General features: G+C 39.3%; 1 protein-coding gene across 40 annotated transcripts in view; it reads left to right on the forward strand.

Moving 5' to 3' along the window:
* Nucleotides 1-26,316, forward strand: part of LPP (LIM domain containing preferred translocation partner in lipoma) — a 760,918-nt gene that overhangs the window by 632,686 nt on the left and 101,916 nt on the right. The window lies entirely within an intron of this gene.

Here is a 26,316-nt window from a genome sequence, read left to right on the forward strand (position 1 = left end):
TTGAGTGACTATAAAATACTTGTTGTCCCATTATCTTAGCTGTTTGCCAGGCTACTTAAATCTACACATTAAGCTGTCTTCTGATAGAGCAGTTTGGTAAATGAACATAAACTTTTTAAATCTAAAGTAAATTTCCTTGCCATCCTTCTACATGATTTTATCTCTCAGTTGAACGCTTATCAGTGGAAAAAGTAGTGCCTTTTTGCAAACCCACACAAGAGGCATGATTTGGCCCTCAGCCCCCACAGCATTGCAACATAAGAGAAACCTCGGGTGCAAGGTATTGGAAGCTATACATAGCTTGGCGGAGCCCCGAGGTTCAAGTTTATTGCAGAAGTTTCTGGCCTCATTGGGATTTTCCCATAATCTGACAGCTCTAACTCATTGCAGCCCTGGAATCTGTAGCACAGATCTGAAATCTCTTTGAGATTAAGATCTTGCAAGATGAAATATTGTTTTGCATCTCTCCAGTTCAATTTTATCTCATTTTCCTCCCTAAAGGCAACTTAGTCACATATAGCATCATTATAGTGCCACACAACGCTGGAGCTGGAAAAAAAACTTAAGATCATTTGTCTAACTCCTCTCTTTAGAAGTGAGAATACAGAGAGGAAGAAAATGACTTATGTCATTTTATTAGTGTCAGAGCCGAGATTAACTTCAGTGGTTCACACAGTCTCATATTCAGTGCAGACACAATAAGGCTTTAGTTTATCCAGAATATAAATACAAACACAGTGATGTCCCATTGATTTGGAAGGAACAATTACATATCAGGAAAAGTCTAGTGAACAAAAATCTACGTCTTTAATAAATAAGAATGTTTAAAATATCACTCTTAAAAATCTCTGTTGAAAGAGAAAATTGCAAAATCCCCAGTAAATAAGTAGTATGGATTGTCATTCACAATGATCTAGGGCCACAGTGAAATTATTTATTGCAGTGTGTTCTGTGGCAATGTCAGCAGAGCTTCCAGAAGCACCTCTGGCTGTTTGTCCATACACTAAGTGACCACAGAATACTGGGGTTTTTTTGTAGTTCTTGTGTCTATTTTTCACCCTTTTTTTGGAGTGCAGTGTTGATTCTCACTACTTGGCTGATGCTCCAGTGGCTGCCTCCTTCAGTTTTCATCCCTTCCTGGTTAGGAATCACATGGTCAGTATTGGGAAACAATATAACACAGTATGAAGAACATGGGTTTGAATTTGGTTACATCACTTAAAACTTTGTCTCCTCGGGAAAGTTACTTGATCTTTCTAAGCCTGTTTTCTCATATATAATGGTGATTATTGCAGGATTTTTCCCAAGACTTACAAATGTGAAATGTGGTAATTCTTGTAAAGCACACTGGGCGGGCTCAGGGAACAGTAGTGGGATGAGTATTGCTCTGAAATTAATTTTGATAAAATCTCTGGCCTATTTAGCACTTTTGAAAAGCTAGCACCTAACATGTGCAGTGAGATGCACCACGCTTGGAAATCTCAGACACACCCCTCTCCCATTTTTAAAGGATTTGCTTACTCTCCAGAGTGTGTGGTAAAACTGAAGAAAGTCTAAGCTGGCTAATATGGGCTTTTACTCTGGTAGACTAAGGCTTCTGCCTCCGTTTCAGGCAAGCATCTCAGTGATTCTTGAGGATGTGTTTCCTTCGGTCTTGGTTGCCTGTTCCTATAGTATGCTCATGACAGTGAACACTGGGTGATATTTAATCACATCCTTGGAAAAAGTGAAGGAATTCAAATAATGGAAATTCTTACCATCCTTTTTGACTGCATTCCCTCTGAAGAAACTTTAATCAGGATTTTTCTTTAATGAGATCTATCCGTGGTGACTCTAAATGTAATTTAATTTTTGTCAGAATTCAGTTAAGCTTTACTCAAAGACCCTTGTTCGACATTGATTTCAGAGTTCAGCACAGCACTCAAGCCCTCAGATGGATGTTTTAGCATTTTAATTTCTTCTGAAATTTCAAAAGACCAGTAAGCTGCAACACTAAAAATGTAAAGAGTTCTCTTCAGCGGGATGGTGGGGGAGCTGCGAGGATAAAATGAAATGTTTGTTTTGAAGATGGAGTTTGTATGAAGGAGGACCGTAGGGCTGTGTGTATCTCTCTTGGAGCCAAAGCCGTTTCACAGGAAGCACCAGCAATGTCATTCATTCAGTTGCCTCCTGTTCTGTTAGTGGAAAGGAGATGTCTGAAAAATGTCCTGTGCAGAATGGAGAAAGCCTATCGCTGGGCCTCAGTCTGTGCCTTTTGTTGTTGTTATTGATGGAGTCAGAATAGTAAAGATAGTGGTTTAGTTAGACAATTATTCCTGTGTAAGGACCACCCTGCTTGATGTTCTGAGTTCAGGAAGGAGATTAGTCTAAAATAATTTAATTTATTCTTGCCTAAATTAGTCATCAATTATTTACATAATTTAGGTAAAAATACACCAGCTATGGCTTTATGTTTGAGTCAATGGTTATTTATATTTGCCAGTGATTTCTTAAATCCTTAATTCTTACATGTATATAGCTGCAGTTAAACAAATTTGATTCATTAAGGCACTGTAATCCTCTTTACTAATTTTATACATGCTTTCTTTTGTATTTTCTATTGATTGATTTAATGTGAATATGTACATAGCTTTCCATTGTTAATAATTTCCATTTTTAGCTTTTTATTTGTTTACTTTTAAATTATGTTTACATACTCCTTTCTAAAAACATTTGCCACTAGAAAGATATTGGGTATTTTTCAATCTTTAAGTATTGTATATACTGCTACTGCTAAGTAACTTCAGTCGTGTCTGACTCTGTGCGACCCCATAGACGGCAGCCAACCAGGCTTCCCTGTCCCTGGGATTCTCCAGGCAAGAACACTGGAGTGGGTTGCCATTTCCGACTCTTAACGACCCCATGGACTGCAGCCTACCAGGCTCCTCCACCCATGGGATTTTCCAGGCAAGAGTACTGGAGTGGGGTGCCACTGCCTTCTCCGAGTATTGTATATAACATGCCTATAAATAACTGAGTAAAATGTTTTATGTTATTTTATTTTGAATTACTTTCTAAATGTAAATCCTTTGATTTATGTTACCAAGTTTACAGCAATTTGGAGAACTTTTTCTAGATTTAAGAAGATTTTTTTCCAATTTTCAGAACTGGGAGCAATAACAAGACCAAATGTTAAACTATAACCTCTATCCGCTTGAAGAGGTTTGTTTACATTTGTTTTGAATCAATTTAATAGGTACATTATGTAATGGTTTTTAATTTGAGTTTTTATAATTAGCAAAATCAATGAGATTCTTTTATACTTTGATGATAGGTCTCTTAAAACTTAGTTTTGGTTATTCTAGTGGATTTATTTAAATGAACAGATTAAAATTAAGAGCACTAACTTCCTAGGGAAGAAAAGTAGTATAAGTAAGTGTACATGGTTCTAGTCCTTGCTCTCGTGGTGTGATGTTAGCAAGGTAATTTAATTTCTGAGTACCAGTATCCTCATTTATTAAAGGGAGGTAATAACTTCTTCCCGGTCTTCAAAGGGAAGGAGTAAATAAGTGTAATATTTTATACATCATGAAGCAGTGGTTTACTAATATCAGGGCTTGACCTGATTAATAATATTATTATTGTTGCTTTTTCCCTTAGCTTAATTTGATAGAATTTAGAAATCCTCTAAGTTTGGGATAATTTAATAGCTGCAGTTGCTATGGAAATACTGAAATAAATAGATGTCATAGGAAGAGCATGAGGACAGATATGAGAAGAAGTTCATGTTTTGCTTAAGAAGATTTTTGTGTTGGCATAGGCAGCAACTGTGCCTCCCACTTATGTGGCCTTCTGCCCTTAGTGAGGCAGGTTTACTCCTAAGTACAGATTTATAAAAGAGTTGCTGTGTTCTTAGCATTGCCAAAGAGTCTGGACCTAGAGACCTAGTGCATCAGAGATTCTCAGCAAGTCTGTTTATGAAATGGCAGCCAAGGATCTTTCCCTAAACCAGGGCTCTTACTCAGAGTGGATGGAATCCAACCCTTAACTCTCCGGCAGTGGAAGTTAGTACAGACATTTTTATTACAGTTACAATCTAAGTGATTAAAAGACCTCAGGAAATCGGAGGCCAACTCCACAGGAGACTAAACACTTGAAAGTTCCTGAATTTGACACATTAGTGGCCAACACACACAGTCTTTTGCTCTCTCTGTCACTACATGGCTACAGTCAAAGCATTCTAACTTTTCAAGCTACATTAAGAGGCAGGTTTTGTACCTCCACAGGGAACTTGTCCTTTTAGATGCTCAACTTCTCCTAATAAAATGTTTTAAAAGCAGTTATGGCCTGTGCTTTATGTGGGTATTAGGAAAGGACCTGAGAGTTTAGACTAAACTTGAAAAATTCACATGAACTTCCTTTCTTTTTTCTTAATTACCCATTTCTGCTCTCTCATCTTCCTCTCCCTCTCTCCCTCTCTCTTTTACATGCACACACACACACACACACTTTCTTCTTAATGTTACATCATCCCACAGGCACTGTCCCAGGAAGGAGAAAAATGATTCAAGCAAGAGAATTTGTCAAGTATACTCTTGAGAGACTTAACCATGTTAACTACTATGAATAGTTCTCTCTTCCATTTGCATGGGCCCTTGCGTTTTATAATGCTCCTGAGCCTCTTTAACTGTACCTTACCATACCTATTAGAACCTTGTGAAACAGACAAGGGGGAGATCCTTTGTCCTGTTTACAGTGGTTTTGATGTTTTCAAAGTAATAGCCAAAATGAAGACTAGGGAACAGATCTAACTTGCATTTTATTGCTGGATCCATACTGCTGCCCTGAAACGAGAGTTTAGCTTTCTAAAAATGTATAGATACTGACAGCCCCCTGGGATTATAGACTTAAAATCTCCACGATTTTTAGTGATGACCACATGAATCATATCTTCCAGTACTACAGAACCTGAAAGTCTAAACTTCTACGAGGTAAAATTGCTGCCCTTCACTTTCTTGAGCATTTACTTTTTGCTGTCTTTGAAATGCCTTGAGTCTTAAGGCAAAAGCCTCTTCTTATGGTTAAAAATAATATACAAATAACTGATGTTTATGTGGTGCTTTAACTTTTTCAAGTACTTTTATCCCATGTCATTCTCTCATGATCTTAGAAAGTAGATACAATTATTATTGTATTCATTCCCAGTAGTAATAAATTGAGTTTTAGAAAACTTTGGTTTGCTTAGTTCCATAGAGCATGAGTGTCAAGGCCAGGACTTGACTCTGGCTTTTGATTCTCAAATCCAGTTCTTTCCACATATCCAACAAATAATTGTAAATCTTCCTTATTATTACTATATTTCCTTTTTCTTTATTAATTTTTCTCTATTACCACATTGAGCTCAGACTATTTTTTCTTATGGTAGTAATTCTTTAAAAAAAAAAAAAACAATGAAACCTCAGTTTTTAAGTATTATTTGCTTATTAGAGAAAAATTGGAAAATATTTTAAAAGGTATATAGTTCTGCTGTCTAAATGTTTTAACAGTTTACATTTTACCACATATTTCTTTTCCATTTCAGTGTTATCTGAGTATGGACATATGTTAGTAAATGTAACCACACAGCTATTGGGTTGGTCAAAAAGCTTGTTTGGGGTTTTCTGTAACAACTTACAGGAAAAAATCTGTATGAGCCTTTTGGCCAACCCATTGTATAAATATTTACACATACATGCAAACACAATGAGGTCGTACTAATTCATAACTTGCTTTTATTACTTAATAGTATATCAAACTTTGTCTTCCTTAGAAGTAGCTTTTAAATATTCCATGGACACTCAAAAAGAGTATTTATGTACACTCCCTTTGCTAAAAAAGTGACTCAAAGAAATATTCCAGCAGACAAATAAATTAATCAAAACATGTGTGGGAAATCCACAGCAAATAAAATGGTGATAAGCCATGAACCAATAAAACTAATAGTTAAAAATAAAGAGATTGGAAAAGATGTAATGGCAAATTCAGACCAAAGGAAAATTACATTAATTACCTACTAACTATAATATTAATAGCAAAGTACAGTTTTAGGACAAAACCACCAAACAAGCCAAAAAAAATATGTTAAGTCAGAGTTCCCAAAGAACAACTTGAACCTTTATTCAGTAAATAGCATTACGTTGAAATATATGATATAAATATATTGATGAAATATGGCCTTAAAATGGTAAAACCATAGTTATAAAACTTTAGCACATTTCTTGTAGTCTCTGACAAACCAATTATAGAAGTTGAATAATATGATTGAGCTAATCCATACAACCTAAGCGGTTATATCTTCTTTCCAAATCTTCATAGAAGACTTAGAAAAGCATCATATTATAGTCTAAAAGGAAAATGGAAATAGTTCATATTTTGACTGGTAGAGTTGTACACAATAGTATAGTAAGATAAGAAATCTATAAAAGGATGAACAAACATACTCTTGGATTAAAAAATTCTTAGAATGTAGTGATAATGATAGCCCTAAATGATAAAGGAGAATACAATGCAGCTGAAGTTGAATTCCACTTAAAGTTAGAATCTTTTCATTGCAACAAGAAAGAGTGCAAATATATGAACTTAAAAAGCTAGACTTCCCTGGTGGCTCAAATGGTTAAGTGTCTGCCTACAATGTGGGAGAACCGGGTTCAATCCCTGGGTCGGGAAGATCCCCTGGAGAAGGAAATGGCAACCCACTCCAGTATTCTTCCCTGGAAAATCACATGGACAGAAGAGCCTGGTAGGCTACAGTCCACAGGGTTGCAAAGAGTTGGACATGACTGAGCGACTTCACTTCACTTAAAAAGCTAGAAATGGACAACAAAATCAATCCAAAGGGAGAAAGGATTACGTAAAATAAAGGCAGTTACCAATACACTGAAAATTATTAGAATGTTTGGGTCCAGGAGACGATTCTTTGAAAAACACAACAAAAGAAACATCCAGTGAAGATAATCAAGAAAAAAGGGAAGAAAAAAATTAAAGAAAATTAGGAATGAAAAAGAAGCTTTCAGGATAGGTCTAGAGACATTCAATATTATTGCAATTAAAATTTTATATAAAAGAGGCTATTTTCTGTGCAAAACTAAATACAAGGGAAGGAAACTTAACCTCATAAGCCTGGATGAAATGCAGAGCTACCCACCTGAGAAAGAACCGAGAAATTTCACTAACAGAATTTTTCAGATCTTTGAAGAACAACTGATTCCTGTGCTATTTCAACTTTCAGAGTTCAGCAAGAGAAGATAAGCTTCCTATATTATCTTGAAGAGCCAGCCTGAGTCTGATTAATAATACTTAACCTAGGTTGCTCCCAACAGAGAACTCTATGCTGATCAAACTTTCATAAATGCAGAAATTCTAAATGAAATGTTAACAGATTGAATGCCACATAATGAAACAACTCAGGTTACTCCATGATTCCAATGGTAGAACAGTGTTGGGAATCTTTTAACATGTCAATGTATTGATATTTCAAATTTTTTAAAAAGCTAGATAATCATCTTCATAGATGCCAAAAGGGCACTTAATGAAATTTATCACACATTCTTGTTTAAAAATAAAAACAATTGCAGTAATTCAAAAAAATAAAAATAACTGAAGTACAATAGAAGAAAAAAGATGTACAAGTCTGATAAACTAACGGTGAGCCTTCTTTCTAGATTTTCCTAGATCTTTGTAGGATTCCTGCTATTATGTTAATATTATTCTTAACATTCTAGTCTTTGTAATGAAAATTTAGAAACAAAGTATATATATACACATACATATATATTTACATGTATGTATGACCTTGTCTTTGTTTTATATATATATGCCAATTACATAATATTTCCATCACAAAAATAAAAAAATAAAATAAGACTAAATTCCATGTACACATTATCCAGTTTAAGAAATAAAACACTAGAAATTCAGTTGAAATCTCTTAGGTTCTTGTCCCTAATCACTTGCTCAAGACTCCTGTATAGAGGTAGCTACTATCCTAAGTTTGTTTTTTATTATAGCCATGTATTTATTTGTAGTTTTACTACCTATCTCTAATATATATGTATTGTTGTTGTTATTTAGTTGCTAAGTCGTGTCTGACTCTTGGCACCCCCATGGACTCCTCTGTCCATGAGATTTCCCAAGCAAGAATAATGGACTGGGTTGTCATTTGCTTCTCCAGAGGATCTTCCTGATCCAGGGCTCGAGCCCATGTCTCTTGTCTCTCCTGCATTGCAGGCAGATTCTTTACCACTGAGCCACCAGGGAAGACCAGAATGTATGCATGTATATATAATTGTGTTGTTTGCATATATTGTTTCTTAATTTTAAATGAATGCCATTGTATCATGCCTACATTTCTGAGACTTCTTTACTCAAAATTATAAGACTAGGATGTATAAACATTTACAGATGATATGATAATTGTTGCAGAAAATCTGAGGAAACCTAGAGTATTAGAATAACAAAAGTTTAGTCACCTACCAACATTAAAATTAGGAATTTATGTTTAGAAAATATAACAGGAAAAAAATCTTTATACAGAAATAACAAAAATATAAAGCACCTAGACAAACGTTTAAAGGCATACATGATCTAAATGAAGAATGCGATAAAATTTTACAGGAATAATTAACTCATGAGTGAAATGATTCTGGGGTTGAATATGCTTTGTAATGAACCTCTCACTTTAACAGGCATTTATATCAGCACCCTATAATTATACAACAGCACAGCTTTTAGTGGGAGAGGAATAGTTACTGCAGTGTTCTTTGCTAATGGTTTTTATTTAGCCTTTTTCCCCAGATAGACCCCAACCCTTTGCTGATTTTGATTACTGCCCACCATGGACATCCCTGAAGGCTCTAAGGTAGTCCTATCCTGGTAAGGGTAGTAAAGCTCATACATGTAAGTAGACTGCCTGGAACAACAAAGATACCTAACTGAACAGAAACTGTCCTCCAGTTCCCATCCTGATCTGTTGTCATAGATTTGAACTCTGTTTAAGGGCCAGGAGGAGCCTCAGAAATTCAATAAAGTCATTTTTATAGCAGAGAAAACCTAAAGTCCAAGAAAGCTGACTGATTTGCCTGAGGTTATATGGTTTATTAATGTCAGAGGCAGGAATAGTAACCATGAGCCTTGCTGATGCCTTCAAAGAACTACCTGCTTTCTTTGGGACTGACATGAAGAGGTTTAACCATATGCGGCCACAGGCCCCAGAGAAACATCCCTAGAAAATGTTGGGTTGCATAAATTCTGGTTGGAGAGGTTAGAAATAGGACAGCATTTGCTTCAGCCCCAACCAAGGTGGAGAGTTTCAGATTTCCAGGTTAAATGCCTCTGAAACTTTATGCTAGAACCTTCCCACTGCTCTAGTTTGTTTATTTTTAAATCAAGCATGAACTCACCACTCGGTGTTTGCCAGAGTTTGGATGAATGTCAGCATCAGGCCACTGTAATAATGGCTTAAGATTATTTAATCCTATTACTTATACACTTCATTAGGCTGAGTGAATTGTTGGCAGTGGTTCAGTAAACTTCCTACTTTAGAGATAAAAGGGTGGAAAGAAAATAGGGAAGGCGTCTGTTCCTCATTTTCTTTCATATTTATCTTGTATCTCTTAAAGGATAAAGGAATGGTAATTACCCATCTACAGCATGGAGTCTGCATCAGTAGGGTCTTCTGAACTGCTCTGTACCCTCAGAAGAGAAAAAATGAAATACATTTTCAATTAAAAGAAAAAGGGTTTGGGCAAAGGAGAGAGAGAAAGAGCGAGTGTGTATGTGTGAGTGTGTGTTTACGCTTTCAAATTGATCTTAAAAATAAGCCTAAAAATAAGTTCAAGAGCCCTAAATAAGATATGTAGTCTTTCATTTAAGGGACCTGATATGTAGTGGCAAAAAATGTTAGAGAAAGAATATGGAATTTAAAGTCAGACCTCATTCACACTCAGCTAGGCCAGCTACCATGCTGTATCCACCTCATTTCATTTGGCTTAAATTTCATCACAAGTAGAATAAAAGTGGTATTTCTTACCTCTAAACCCTAAGTGAGGGTTCAGAGAAGTTGACAGGGCTTAGTAGTAGAAACATATGTGGGCTTTGAGTGGTAAATAACTTCACAGACCAAGCTTCAGGGACACACCTACCAAACCTGCAAAGGAGAAGTTTGCCTAACTTGAATCACTAAAGGTCAGTTATTCACCAGCATTACCGTTTCTGGAATGTTACCCGCAGATTGGTGGTTTGAGAATTCTGAGTCTGAGGGGCAATGGCCAGCCATGAAACTCTGGAAACTTGGTTTCCCCAAAAGGTGTCAGAGATCACTGCTTTGATGTCATAATGTTGTTGCTGTTTAGTAGCCAGTCATGTCCAGCTCTTTTGCAACCCCAGGTTTATAGCCTACCCGGCTCTTCTGTCCATAGGATTCTCCAGGCAAGAATACTGTAGTGGGTTGCCATTTCCTCCTCCAGGGGATCACCCTGAAGTCCTCATTAAAAGTAAAATTCTGGACCACTCCCCAGAATTCCTGCACAAACAGCCAGAAAATTAGCATATTTTACAAGGCTCTTGGGGCAGATTCTTAGATATGCTCAGGTTTGAGATCCCTGTGCCTCTACCACCAGCCCCTTCTCTGTAAGAAGTAGTCCTCAAATAATTCACTATTACCCCCATCTTTCTCCCACACATTCCCTTACAACACATGACCAAACTGGACATTTCCCCTAGCCATTGCTATCTTAGCCCTCTCTCTGTGTGCCCAGACTGGATTGCTGTCTTGTACCTTTCCCCATCTCCATCACTTGAAAATCTGTGTCATCCAGCCTTAAAAAGCTTTTTTGGAACTTCCCCAAATTGATGTGGCCTTTCCTAAATATGCACATCTTTTGTTTCTCCTTCTCTTATAGGATTTGGTGGTTTAGTCCCTCAGTCATGTCCGACTCTTTGCGACCCCATGGATTGTAGCCCACCAGGCTCCTCTGTCCGTGGAATTCTGCAGGCAAGAATACTGGAGTGGGTAGCCATTCCCTTCTCCAGGGTATCTTCCTGATCCAGGGATCGAACCCAGGTCTCCCACATTGCCGGCAGGTTCTTAACCATCTGAGCCACCAGGCAGCCCCTTGTAGGATTTAACCCTCTCTATAGTCATTTGCGGAGAAGGCAATGGCACCGCACTCCAGTACTCTTGGCTGGAAAATCCCATGGTTGGAGGAGCCTGGTAGGGTGGAGTCCATGGGGTCGCGAAGAGTTGGACACAACTGAGTGACTTGACTTTCACTTTTCACTTTCATGCACTGGAGAAGGAAATGGCAACCCACTCCAGTGTTCTTGCCTGGAGAATCCCAGGGACGGGGGAGCCTGGTGGGCTGCCGTCTATGGCGTCACACAGAGTCGGACATGACTGAAGCGACTTAGCAGCAGCAGCAGCATAGTCATTTGAGACTCAGGCACATTTCCTTACTGATTTGAAACCCTTAGAGAGTGTATGTGTGCTGGGGTTAGGGGTTATCACATTTTATTCATTTTTTTTCTTTTTCTTAGTTCTTATCCCAACATGTGAGTCTATGGCTGCTTTGATATTTATTTGGGGTAAGGAGCTGGAAAGGGACTGGGTTTCCCCTCTAGATCCCAGTGTCTCCTAAGAATCTGACTCCTTGCTCTTTGCTGTACCTTGGAATGGGGAGTCTGTGTATAACAAGCAAAGAAGAGAACTTGGCTCGGGAAGCCTGTGAGCAGTCATTGCTGAAATGTAAATGCAAAAGATTGAAAGGAAGGATGTGAGAGTGAAGCCAGCTGTCTCGCTTCCAGCTGTAGAATCATCAGAAGAGCTGCCGCGCTCAAGGTCAAATACACAAGCCCAACTTGGATAAAAATTGCCAGGGAGTTAGAGTGGACGTTCTCTGATGTTCTGATGACTTTGAATGGGGCACTGTAATTCCCTCCCACAGCAAGGCTTACTTTAAAGAAAAACCCTGCTTTGGGGATCTCCCTTTTTGCTCACCTCCCTGCAGCGTCAGGGGATGCCAGGCAAGGTTGGCGTCACTCCTTATAGCAAGGCAAGCACTCTTTCTGAGGGCTTCATAGTGACAAGGCCCTGGCACACCTGCTAGGTCTTCAAAAGTATTTTTTTAACTTGACGATTATTTAACAATTCAGTCTCCTACACTTATAATGCGGTAAAATCAGATGCCAGGAGAGGGGGAAAGAGTTGCTCCGGATGTCAGGAATGCACAGATGCACTGAGAACGCTAAAAATCTGAAAATCGCAAACAAACATAAGCGATGAGTTTTTAAATTACAAAAATTATTTTGGGTGATATACATGTTCCACAAAAGCTATTTTTACTTTATGGGTTCTTTAATAATGCTAAAAGATATTTGAAGTAATTAACATCAATAAAGGGCTTCCATGGTGGCTCAGTGGTAAAGAATCTGCCTGCCAGTGTAGGAGACACAAGAGACGTGGGTTCGATCCTTGAATCAAGAAGATGCCCTGGAGGAGGAAATGGCAACCCACTCCAGTATTTCCCATGCCTGGGAAATCTCGTGGACAGAGGAGCCTGGTGTACTACAGTCCATGAGGCTGCTAAAGAGTTGGACAGGACTAAACAACAAAAAAGTAAATGTTTATATTTTTACTCTAGTTTAGGAAAAACTCTTAAGTAAATTCTATTATAAAACCATAACAAGTAGACAAATAGTTTCTCCACACAATAGATCTTACTGAATGTGCCAGGGTGTCAGAGGAAAGAACTCAGGAAAGAGAATAGAGACATTTGGAGGAAAAGGGGGAATTAAAAAAGAACATCTTCATGGAGGAAAGTACACATAAGTCATATTGTACATTTTTGTTTCTCCTGATATCATATAGTCATTCTTTTTCTACTCTGACAGGTGAGTGAGAAGTGTTGCTATTCCTTTCTACAAATTAACAAAATCAAGGCTTAAAAAACCAGGGCTTTGGAAAAGAAGGAATTATCATAGGATTAGAGCAGAACTCTGAGCTCCTGCACTCTAAATCTTAGCCTCTACCTGTCTCTTAAATAAATTCAACCTAACAGATGGCCTGTCATCAGATAGGTCTTTTTTTTTTTTACAGCCCTCTGGTCCCAGTTGGGTTACCACTCTTGCGAATCCTTCCCTATGTCCTTCCAGCTGAAGATATGCACTTCCTCCTCTGTCTTCCCAGAGTTTTTATCTGTACTTTTGTTTTAATCATTCACCTTTGACTTAACCTTATATTGGCAAACCATCTCACCCACATGTGTGTCGAATGTGAGATTCATAAGAGGAAAGCTCATTTTTTCTGTTCTTCTTTGCGTCTCTTTTCCCTGTTTGTGCTCAAACCTTTCTCCACATTCCAAAATAATGCTCAAAGCAATACCACTCACCCTGGGGGTATCTAGTTTTTTATGTTTTTTTTTTTTTTTTAAACAAATGTCTTAGTCTGCTCAGGTCATAACAAAATATCATAGACTGTGTGGCTTAAAGCGACAGAGATTTCTCACAGTGCTAGAGGCTGGAAATCAAAGATCAAGGTACCAGCATGGTGGATTTCTGGTACAAGCTCTTTTCCTGGCTTGCAGAGAGTCACCTTTTTTATTGTTCCCTCACATGGCAGGGAGAGAGAGTGTGTGTGTATATAAGCTCTGTGGTATCTGCTTTTATAAAGATACTAATCTCACAGCGAGGACCCCAGCCTCTTTAAGTCATCTAAAACCAATTGTCTCCCAAGGGCCCCATCTGCAAGTACCGTTCCATTGTGAGTTTGGGCTTCAACATGAATTTTGGGAGGATGCAGTTCATGGTGGCTTGGTGGTAAAGAATCTATCTGCCAGTGCAGGAGATGCGGGTTCAATCCCTGGGTTAGGAAGAACCCCAGGAGAAGGGGAGGGCTACCCACTCCAATATTCTTGTGTGGAAAATCCTATGGACAGAGGAGCCTGGAATGTGACACTCCATGGGGTCACAAAAGAGTCAGACACAACTTAGCAACTAAACAATAGTCCTGTACATAGCAATGAGTTGCACCTTTTGGCTATGGGTCTAAATGCATTATTGGTACTGGTTGATGGAGTGATGATTAGAATATCCTGTGTTTCTAGATATGGAATCTACATACTGAGATATTTAACAGGTATTGAGTATCTTCTTGCCTTTAAAGAATTCTGGTGGACCTTCAGTAGGGCCATATTAATAAAGCATTATATAGCCCCACTAAATTTTCCTTTTAGATTGCACTTTCACCATCTAGATTTTACCTCATTTTTAGGCCAGAGAAAAGAGAAAGACTTTGGTTCTTTGGAGATTTATTGTGCATTCTTATTAGATCATTTGGAAATTGGCACAAATGGCAGGAAGCCAAACTGGCCTATGTCTGGCCAGGCAGTGTCTTCAGGTCATTCCAGAAAAGCTGCCGGAATAACGATGTGTTGTCCAATAAAGTGCTTTATGTCAAAGTCTCTTTTGGAATTAACTCGTCATGCACAGATCAATAAGCCTCACCAGTTTGCCAATGTAATTAAGAGGTGGCAGGTTAAACATTCCTAATTAAGTTCAAAGTAAAATAAAATAAAGAAGGTTACTTTTGTGAAATTGTGCTGTCAGACTTTGCTCAAGAGTGTTTCTGAGTTTTTATAGAATAGAATCCAGGAGATGGAGGTGATTACTGTCTCCAAGTCTTGGGAAAAGTAAGCATTTAAACATATGTATCTTGAATACTTTTAACTGAAGAATAAACTATTTGCTGATCACGAGAGCCATTGAATGAACACCTCCTGTGTACAGAGGGCCGAGTTCAGTGCTCTGGGGGATATGAGCGCCTTGAAACTCAATTCCTGCTCTCTTGGAGCCTTTAGATGAAGGAGAAGCACCAGACACATACCCAGGTGTAATACAAGGCAGAATCTGTCTGTGAGGGAGACTCAGGCAGTGATGAGAGCTCTGAAAAGGGTGGATGTGGAGGGGGGTCAACACCAAGAAAGACCTCCCAGACGATGCAGCACTTGAGCTAGACCTTGAAAATAGAATCACAGATGATGGTGGAAAGAATGCACAAAAACAATTCCAGTTTCTAAACATTTGTTTTCCATGGTGAAAACCTCTGGGATAAAAAGAAAAGAAACCAGCCTGCTGATATATAAGAATCTGTTGGGCATTCATTTAATGTGTTATTCTGCAGAAAAAGTGAGAGCAGAGGAGGTAAAGAATATCTTCTGGTTCATGGATTTTCCTGCATATACAATAAGATAGTCTTGGACTCATTACCTTCCTCTGATGGGTCTTAATCAGATTTATTACAGAGGCCAAATTCCTTTGTCCTGAGACCATCAGAAACAGCAGCCAATGGAAAAGCCATGTTGGTACTGTTCTTCCTTTTCTGAAAAAGTGGACACTTAAAAGTTATGAATCCTCCTGTCAGTGCAGGAGATGCTTGAGGCATGGATTCAATCCCTGGGTCAAGAAGCTCCTCTGGGTTAGGAAATAGCCCACTCCAGTATTCTTGTGTGGAAAATCCAATGGACAGAGGAACCTAGCGGGCTACATTCAGTTCATGGGGTCACAGAGTTGGACACAACTAAGTGATTGAGAACATAAAAGCTATGAAAAATGCTAATATACCTTTAGACAGTTTAAGTCCATTTTGCTCATTGAATTGAGTGGAAGTCAATATTGATGCCATTGAAACCTGAAAGGACCTTGGAGACTCTAACACAAGCCCCATATTTTGCACATTAATAAACTGAAGACAAATTAGAATGCAGTTTTTCCAGGGAAGACGGAGCCAAGTAACTTCCTCAATCCTATAACAGCGGTCAGTTATTAGATATTTATGTTACCTTCACATGGAACAGAATGATTAGGCTTTTAGGAAAGAATAACTTGACTCCCAATTCCCCAAGTTACTACTGGATGGTATTAGGCAATTTCCCTTCATAATCTGTTTTCCAGCTATGATAATTATATATCTTTTAGCATTTACCATCTGTACCAATTGCTTAGCTTAATAAGACCTTACACTTAAATGCATGTGCCCAAAGTACTTTTATTGTTGTTTTTCATTTGATGCTCACAATTCCACAAGGCAGGTGTTATTCCTAGATTAAACATGAGAAAACTGAGGCTCAGCTAAGGTAGCCCCAATAGCTAAAAAACTGAAAAATGTTCTGACTTCCATCCTCTGGCTAGGTTTCTGGTGTTCTTACCTCAGCATCACAGTTGCCTGACTAAATGGTCTTCAGTCATTTATCCATCCACTGAGTACTTATAAGCACTTTCTATATTTCAAATATTGTAGTAGGCATTAGGGTTCCAGAGTTTAAGAAGATACAACCCTGAGTCCTTGGGGAACTCCCTATGTGAAGCAGATAGCCATCCAGACAAACAAATATGTAGCATGTTAAATGCATACTGGGTGTTTGAGGGAAGAGGGGACACACAAGATTGAGGGCATAATTTTGTAGCTGTTTATCTAAGCGTGGCAGAGTCCTGTCTCTCCAGCTAGACTGTGAGTGTCTTACCATGTCATCTGCCTGTCTGCCCTGAGACTCCATGCACAAGCTTCATATTCTGCTGATATTGAGTTGATATCTGTTGATGATGATGATGATGATGATGATTTTTCCCTCTGATTTTCACAACCCTGGAGAGGTTTCCTGCTGGCTCTTGGGTATAACAGAGTTTAATTTACAATTTTGAGTTAGCCTTTTGAAAATCACTTTTAAGAAAAATAAACAACTTTATGAGTTAGCATCTAAATATTAATATAGTACTAACATGCTCAATATAGTAATGATCCTGTTTTAACCAGCCTTTGCACAACATTTGCAGTTTAGAGTGTTGTACTTATATGACTGTTCTTTTCTTCTGTCAGTGAATTGTAAGTTTCATTAGGCTTTCAAAAAAGCCTTTAATCAGTCTTTAAAATTCTAATTATTCCCGAGTATCTAATCATTACTGCTTCATTGATATTTTCGGTAGTATCAAACATTGCAACTGTTTGCACAGGAAGGGGATGGATCGCAGTGCTATTCAGTTCCAAACAACAGCCATATTTTCAAAATTATGGGGAAGTTTTTTCCTCATAGCCGAGTCATGATTAAATGTGTCAATTGCACAAGCTTGGAATTCTGCTGCACAATGCCAACATTTTGTATTGCTTTATTTTGACCATATATTACAAACAGAATTGTTTCCCGGCTCATTTATATATATTTCCTGGTTTCTGAAATCTTAACTGGCAAGCTTTGTGAACAAATATTAATTCCAAAGATACTAGAAATAAAGCAAAAATGAGGTTTTCCTAATATATCTAAGAATCACCTTTAATCATTTAATTCCCAAGATGTAATTTGTCCAATTCTACTATAGATAGGAGCTCATTATAAAGATTCTAGGTTGGGCAGCCTCTCTAGCAGGAGTGACCTCTTTGATTGTTTCCCAGCATTTCCTAAAAATGATAGTGTACAGAATGAATTGCAAGGTAAATGAGTTAACTGGACTTGATTTACCAAACACAGAGTAGCCTTTCCCTTCTCCAGGGGATCTTCCCAACCCAGGGATTGAACCCAGGTCTCCAGCATTGCAGGCAGATTCTTTACCAGCTGAGCCACAAGGGAAGCCCAGGAACCCTACCATAAAACAAAGCTCCATTTACCCTGGGGGAAATAAAAATTTATGCCTACCACAGATTTATTTTCTTGAAAAATAATTGGGAAATTTATAAGCAGATACTACAGCACTAATTTATCAACTAAATATTTTTTTTTCCAAATAACAATTTAAATGGGACTAAAAAAGAGAAAGTGTAATTTAAATATTTTTGAGTGCGGTACTGGATAAATGTGTGTGTGTGTGTGTGTGTGTGTGTGTATTGAATTTGAAAGTAATTTATGGAAAGTGCTGCCAGCATGGTATTTCAAATGCTCCACAATTTGAATTTAAACTGCTCAATGGGATCATTAAGATTATTATGCATGTTTTCCAAAGAGTTTGAATTCAAATGACAACTTTAAAAGAAAAAAAAAAAAAGATGCCCTTTAAAAACTGAGGAATGTTATTGCACTTATAGAAATTCATGCAGTTTGAAGTAATTTGCCACCTCCCCTTCTGGAAAAGTACCTGATGATAATGTTGTCAAGAGATAGGGATGTTGGAGAAAGTGCATATTGTAGGCAGATTCCCTTGGTGAGTAAAATCAGGTTGTAAAGCACACTTCACAGACTGGATTATTTCATTTAGTCCAGTTGACAGCAGAAGATCAGAAAGGGTTGTGAATCAACATAGGTTGGAGCACAGGGATCCCATGATGGCAGAGGCTCTGTTGAGTACTGCCTAAAAAGCCCTTCAGATTCATCAAGTGTGCCATTTGATTCTCTTTCTCTGGGTGGGTCTTGGCCTGTGGAGGTCTGCTTTCACTGTGTGCCAGTTAACAAAGTGAATAATTTATGAAAGAAACAAACAGGCGTGCTTACGCACTTTTCAAAAGAAGCCTTTCTGCCATAGATTTGGGAAAGCTGTTTTGCAATGGATTTACCATTATACTCTTTTAAATGAGCGTAGTTCCAGTGACGGGAAATTCACTAGCTCTCAAGACAGCTTTTTCATTTGTTGAACTCTCTTAAGGTTATAAAGTTACTTCTTGTTTTGGATGGAAGTCTCTTTCCTTACAACATCTACTCATCTGTCCACAAAAAAGACAGCTAATACATCTTTCATTTGAAAGCCTTTTAGGTATTTGAAGAAAGTTTTCAAGTCCATCTGAATCTTCTCTTCTGGCTAAATTCTCCATCCATGTGTTATCTGTACTGATATCAGGCCTCTTACTGTGCTGACCACTGTCTTCTAGATTCATCCAGCATGTCAATATTATCCTTCCAGTGCAGGACTTAAAACTTCCCTTACCTTAAATAAACAAATTAATGTATTGGAATATGTAGAACTTGATTTCAATAATAACTATATAAAACAACAAAAACAGAAAGATTCTGAGTTACAACACTTTCTTAAAGTTGAAGGAAAATTTTATAATCCATTTCCCAACTCTAGTGAAATAAAGTAAGGTTACATACTAGATCTGGTTCCCTTCTATCTATTTTCAGCAGAAGTAAAATGAGATTTATAACATTTATCATTTTCTTACTTAGACTGAAGTATGTGTTTCATCTTCATCTAGGAGTTAACTTACTCATTTCTTTGCACCGTTAGCAGTCAGCACTGCCTTGGTATAGGTGATGTGCATTAAGTGTTTAGAATTAAGGAGCATTAGTAATAATTCCAAGTGCTTTCCAGTTTATAAAACATTTCCAATCTAAACTTGAGTTTGACATACAGGTTTTGGTTCTTGTGTGTGCCTGTGTTGTTGCTGTTGTTTTTATATGGGGAAATCCAGGCTCAGAAAGCTTAAGGGACTTAAGAACGCAGAGCTGGTCAGAGGAAGACATTGTGGCTCTAAAATTTTGTCATTTAAACCAGAGAATCTGTAAGTACCATCCCTTGGTTTTTGCCTGGGTAGAGTGTGTTTTTAAATGCTTTGAGGAGAGAGAGCACTTTGATTTCTATACCCTTATTAGAGGTGTTATTCAAATTCAAAAGCTTTTGGTGAATTTGAAAGCAATCTTTTGGATTTCTAGGAGTTGCATTAGAGCAGCTTTTCGTTAGAGCATCCAAAATGAATCTGCAGTGTCTTGTGGGAATGGGTAATCTGTGAGGACTAGAACTGAGACAGCAAATGGAACCTTTTTGAAGGTCCCCGGCAACTTTGGATACATTTTGTATCCAAATTCTGAAGCACAAGTTGGAGAAATGATGCTTCAGTGAAGAGAGTGATGATTCGAAATAAATCAGCTATGAGGTCAGGCAAAGTACTCAAACTTGGGCTCCTAGGCTCCAGCCAATTTCTCCAGCCACTTGGACACAGTCCTCCAGAAGCCCAGGCTGATGCTTCATCTGGACTGATAGTAAAAAATCCAGTGCTTCTCCTTGTTTCTCCCTCCTAGTGGGAAAACCATCCTCACTGCCTCCCTGACCTCACCACTATCAGTCCACATCCATCCCACCTCAGAATTGCCCAGGGAGCCTTCTCATCACACCATTCTGTGTCTGGATCCATATCTTTATCAAAAGATGCCCACGGTTTCTTTCAGAATGCTCCTGAAAATTTCCATGTTTGATTAAGTGTCCCAGCCATAAAGCCCTTTCCAGTAATCCCAGTACTGGGCAGCCAATTCCAGTAATGGAGGAGACATTTCCAACTATTAAGCAATGGCCACCCTTTCAAAGGAGTTTGAGCAATCTCATTTTCAAGTTGTGTTTAAAGCATGCTTCTGGATGCCGAAAGGCATCTGGGCCCTAGCTATGACAGCACTGGGGAGATTTTGGGTAAAAAGGTTATTATACTGATCCTGACAGTTCATTGGGTAGAACTCACTGGGAGAGGTAAATGGGGTTTTCGCGTTCTTCTTCATGTAAAATCTGTATAACAATATCCATCAGGGTTTTGTGAATATCAAACAGAACTTTTTGGCACAGTGGCTGCTGCCGTTTGTGGGTCATGTTCAACTGTCAGCAATATGAACTGCCTTAAAAGAAAGGCAGGTAAGTATTCTTTTGATACAGATGAACCTATATGCAGGGGAGGAATAGAGAACAGAGGGGTGGACACAGGAGGAAAGGGGAGGGTGAGGCAAATTGGGTGACTGGGATTAATATATCTATACTACTGTGTGTAAGACAGATAACTAGTGGGACCTAGAGGGTGGGATAGAGGGTGAAAGGGAGGCTCAAGAGGGAAGGGATATATGTATAATTATAGCTGATTCTGTGGTGCTGGAGAAGACTCTTGAGAGTCCCTTAGACTGCAAGGATATCCAGCCAGTCCATCCTAAAGGAGATCAGTCCTGGGTGTTCACTGGAGGGACTGATGTTGAAGTTGAAACTCCAATACTTTGGCGACCTGATGCGGAGAGCTTACTCATTTGAAAAGACCCTGATGCTGGGAAAGATTGAGGGCAGGAGGGGAGAAGGGGACAACAGAGGATGAGATGGTTGGATGGTATCACCGACTCAATGGACATGGGTTTGGGTGGACTCCGGGAGTTGGTGATGGACAGGGAGGCCTGGCCTGCTTGAGGTTCATGGGGTCGCAAAGAGCCAGACACGACTGAGCGACTGAACTGAACTGAATAGCTGATTCACCTTGTTGTACAGAAAAAACTAACACAACATTGTAAGTAGCTATACCCCAATTAAAAAAAAAAAGAAAAGAATGCTAAAAAAAGGAAAGCAGACACTTGCAAGATCTCCAAAGAGACTGAACACACTATCAAACAGGAGCATCCTACCACTGAAAGGAAAAGGTCAGGTTCTAGATGACCACTCGTCAGAGATGACTCTTGTCAAGTAAGGGGGAGTGGAGAAAATGACCTATACCAGTCTTTCTAACATGAAAGTAAACACAGGAAAAAGGATACTGTGCGTCCATAACCCCCCTGCCATACCTGCCCGCAAAACCCACATGGTATACCTGTCTTCTTAAAAGAGTGGCGAGTGGAGTTATCCATGAGCCCTGGATGGAAATAATACATCAATACCAGTGAATGCCTTTTACAGTTAAAGGGTACTTAGCTTCACCTGCAACCAAAGATTCACATCAGGAAATATCAAGATGAAAACTGCAAACTCAGTTTCTCATGACATTCAGGACCATTCTTGTCACTTGGTTCAGTTTCCATGTACCTGGACTGAAGGCTGCAAAGCAGGGCACAAAACTCAGACACTGAATCAAAGAGAAATCAGTTTGAACCCATGCTGTATTACTCTGTACTTTGTGACAAGTCAAGGTTATTTGTTCTCTAAAGCCGGTTGGTAAAAAGGTTGATAGCATTTACTGTTTTGGGCTACTGGGAAGATTAAATGATTTCATATAAGTGCCAAGCACAGTGCCTGCTTTCTAATAAGTGTTTAATAATACTGGCTGTTGCTGAGATTCATCCCGAAGACATTTATCACACCATTTTGTTGTTGTTCAGTCGCTCAGTTGAGTCCAACTTTTGCGACCCCATAGACTGTAGCATGCCAGCTTCCCTGCCCATACCACACCTCCACTGGAAAATAGAGTATGCCATAGAAATTTACATTTCCTTCAATCCTTTGCTCTTCTCTATCACTCTTTTCTGGCAATACTGTAATCTGGATGAACTGAACCACTTGTCTTTTGCTCACTGAAGCAGCTGAATGTTGCTGCAGAAAAGTACACATCCAGACCTGCTGATATCATGATAAACTGTGACCCACTTTTATCATCTGCTCGGATTTAGAAAAGGCAGAGGAACTAGAGATCAAATTGCCAACATCCATTGGATCATAGAAAAAGAAAGAGAGTTCCAGAAAAACATCTCCTTCTGCTTTATTGACTACGTCAAAGCCTTTGACTGTGTGGATCACAACTGGAAAATTCTTAAAGAAATGGGAATACTAGACCAGCTTACCTGCCTCCTGAGAAATCTGTATGCAGGTCAAGAAGCAACAGTTAGAACCAGACGTGGAACAACAGACTGTTTCCAAGTTGGGAATGGAGTAAGTCAAGGCTGTATATTATCACCCTGATTATTTAGCTTCTATGCAGAGTACATCATGCGGAATGCCAGGCTGGATGAAGCACAAACTGGAATCAAGATTGCTGGGAGAAATATCAATAACCTCAGATATGCATGCAGATGACACCACCCTTATGGCAGAAAGTGAAGAAGAACCAAAGAGCCTCTTGATGAAAGTGAAAGAGGAGAGTGAAAAAGTTGGCTTAAAACTCAACATTCAAAAAACAAAGATCATGGCATCTGGCCCCATTACTTCACGGCAAATAGAGAGGGAAACAATGGAAACAATGACAGAGTTTATCTTCTTGGGCTCCAAAATCACTGCAGATGATGACCGAAGCCATGGAATTAAAAGACACTTGCTCCTTGAAAGAAAAGCTATGACCAACCTAGACGGCATATTGAAAAGCAGAGACATTACTTTGCCAACAAAGATCCATCTAGTCAAGGCTATGATTTTTCCAGTGGTCATGTACAGATGTGAGAGCTGAACTATAAAGAAAGCTGAGTATGGAAGAATTGATGCTTTTGAACCGTGTTGTTGAAGAAGACTCTTGTGAGTCCCTTGGACTGCAAGGAGATCAAACCAGTCAATCTTAAAGGAAATCAGTCCTGAACATTCTTTGGAAGGACTGATGCCAAAGCTGAAACTCCAATACTTTGGTCACCTGATGCAAGAACTGATTCACTGGAAAATCCCTGATGCTGGAAAAGATTGAAGGCAGGAGGAGAAGGGGACGACAGAGGATGAGATGGTTGGATGGCATCACTGACTCAATGGACATGAGTTTGAGTAAACTCTGGAAGTTGATGATGGATAGGGAGGCCTGGCGTGCTGCAGTCCATGGGGTCACAGAGAGTTGGCCATGACTGTGAAACAGAACTGAACTGAACTGTGACCCACTTTGACCCCACTTACAGCTTGCTTTCTTAGCTATTAAGAAAGCAAGCTGCTCTCAGCTATTATATACATTCTCTACTCCAATTTCTGACTGCCCCCCCCATCCAAACTCCCTCCTCCACATTCTCCAGAGTGACAATGAAAGCCACCAGACCAGCTGACCCTCCCCCATCTTCTTCTGTCAAATTTGTCCCTGTCCTCTCTGTTCCTTCTGTTACAATACCAGAAGAGCCCATCAAATGATCCAAAGCCCATTAGCCCGATCTCATTTCCCCCATCCAGAGAGGATTTTCTCTCCCTAGGTCATCTCTTCTTCCTCCTGGATCCTCTGCCTGTCCTTCTTGACTGGATTCTTTTCATCAGCATCCAGTTGTGTTCTTGCATGGCATGGATCCCCCCTTGACTACACAACTCTCCCAGATATGGCATTGTTGTTGTTGTTGTTGTTTAGTCCCTAAGTCATGTCCAACTCTTTGCAACCCCATGGACTGTAGCCCTCCAGGCTCCTCTGTCCGTGGGATTTCCCAGGCAGGAATACTGGAGTGGGTTGCCATTTCTTTCTCCAGGGGATCTTCCTGACTCAGGGATTGAATCTGCAGGCAGATTCTTTACCACTGAGCCACCAGGTTGCATTATCAAAGCCAGACTAGAAAAATTTTCATTACACATGCTGCCTCCTTTTCTTTATCTCATGTTCTGTCTTTCCTCCTGCCTGACTTTTCTCCCCAGCACTCCTACCTCCACTGCCTTGGCTGAGGACATCTGTGACTTGTTACTTCCACATTTCCAAAACCACAGGTCAGTGTCAGGGTTCATTTGACATGATATCTCAGCAGTGGGGAATGGACATTTCATCTTTAAAAAACTATCCTCCTAGCCTCCTTGGCATTCTGAGCTTTCTGATTTTTCTATTTATATACTTCTCAGTTTTGTTTTGTTTTGTTTTTTTGCTGTCATACTCCTTCTTCCATGTCCCATGTCTAGCTTCTCTTGGCTACTTTTCTCCCCAGTTCTCACTGTAGTCACTCTCATTTTCTCCCAAGCATCTAAGTACTATCAATATGCTGTCATGTTTAAAATAGGTACCTTAATTGTGTTGTTATTATTTTTCATTTTAGCCATTCTGCTAAGTGGATAGTGATATTTCATTATAGTTTTAATTGGCATTTCCCCAATGGCCAAGGATGAAGGAATGCTGGAAAGAATGTGAATAAACTGGGATCACTCATACTTCGCTGGTGGGAATGCAAAATGGTATACTCATGCTGGAAAACAATTTGGGAGTTTCTTTAAAAATTAAAGAAACGTGCAACTACTGATAAGCTGCTGCTAAGTCACTTCAGTCGTGTCCGACTCTGTGTGACCCCATAGACGGCAGCCCACCAGGCTCCCCCGTCCCTGGGATTCTCCAGGCAAGAACACTGGAGTGGGTTGCCATTTCCTTCTCCAATGCATGAAAGTGAAAAGTGAAAGTGAAGTCACTCAGTCATGTCCGACTCTTTGTGACCCCATGGACCGCAGCCCACCAGGCTCCCCCGTCCCTGGGATTCTCCAGGCAAGAGTACTGGAGTGGGGTGCCATTGCCTTCTCCAACTGATAAGCTAGCAGTTGACTAATGGATCTTTATTCCAAAAAAAAGACAAGTTTACTCAAAAATCTGTTCATAGCAGCTATATCTATGACAGCTCTAAATTGGAAATAATCCAGATGTCCTTCAAAGATGGTCTATTCTTACCCAGGAATACTATTCAGCAATTTAAAAAAAAAGGAATGAATTACTGATACACACCAAAATCTCAAGAGAATTATGCTCAGTATAAAAGCTTATTCCCAGAAGGTTGCATATTATATATTCCACTTATATAGCATTCTTGAAAGAGTGATAGATATAGTGAACAAATGAGCGGCTGTCAAGAGTTACAGTTGAGGGGAAGAGTCAAGGGTTAAGGATGGGTAGGAGTGGGTGTGGATAGAAGGGCAACAGAGGGATCATCGTGGTGAAGAAGCTGTCCTGTATCTTGGCCATGGTGGTGCACATATTACATATATACATGTAATAAATTGCCTAGAAGTATGTGCAAACACACATAAACACGTCTAAGCTTTGTTCTCTCTGCTCTCTCACTTCCTACTCACTACTCACCACCTGCAATCCAGCTTCTGTCCCAACCTCTCCACTTACACCTCATTCCTCAGAATCACTAGTGGCTTTTTTGATGCTAAATGTGCTGGGGATTGTTCTTTCCTTATCTCTCTTGAGCCCTATGCACCATTTAAAGGTGTTGACACTATCTCCTCAAAACGTGTTCTTCATTTAGCTTCTGTGACACCAACCACTCTGGGTTTTTCTTTTACCTCTCTACTCACAACTCCCCACTCCTTTCTTTTTTAAACAGATTTCCTTTCTTCATTCCTTAATTCGATATTTTTCTGAGTTCTGCCCTAATCCTCCTTCCAGTCTCACTCCACTCTCTCCTAAATGACTTCATCTGCTCTCATGACTACAGATATCATCTGTGTGTTGAACATTCTCTAGCCAAGATTTGCAGTTGAGTTTTCTCTCTGAGCTCCAGCCTAAATATCTATCCACTTACCAGTCTTCATCAATTGGCTCATAGGCCCACAAACCCAACACTTTCAAAATAGGACCCACAAGTTTCCCCTTTAAACCCCCACTTCCCTCTGTTCCTCTTCGGTGAATGGCACCATTTGTTTGCCCTGATTGAAGGCACAGGCAGGAACTGCCCTAACTCCTGCCCCTTGTTTCACCTTCTCCTCTTATCCACTCACTCACCAAGTTCTGATGTAACA

The sequence above is a fragment of the Bos grunniens genome, chromosome 1 (genome assembly GCF_055505025.1).
Source record: "Bos grunniens cultivar Pamir isolate PY7600 chromosome 1, Bosgru_T2T1.0, whole genome shotgun sequence".
NCBI lineage: Eukaryota > Metazoa > Chordata > Mammalia > Artiodactyla > Bovidae > Bos > Bos grunniens.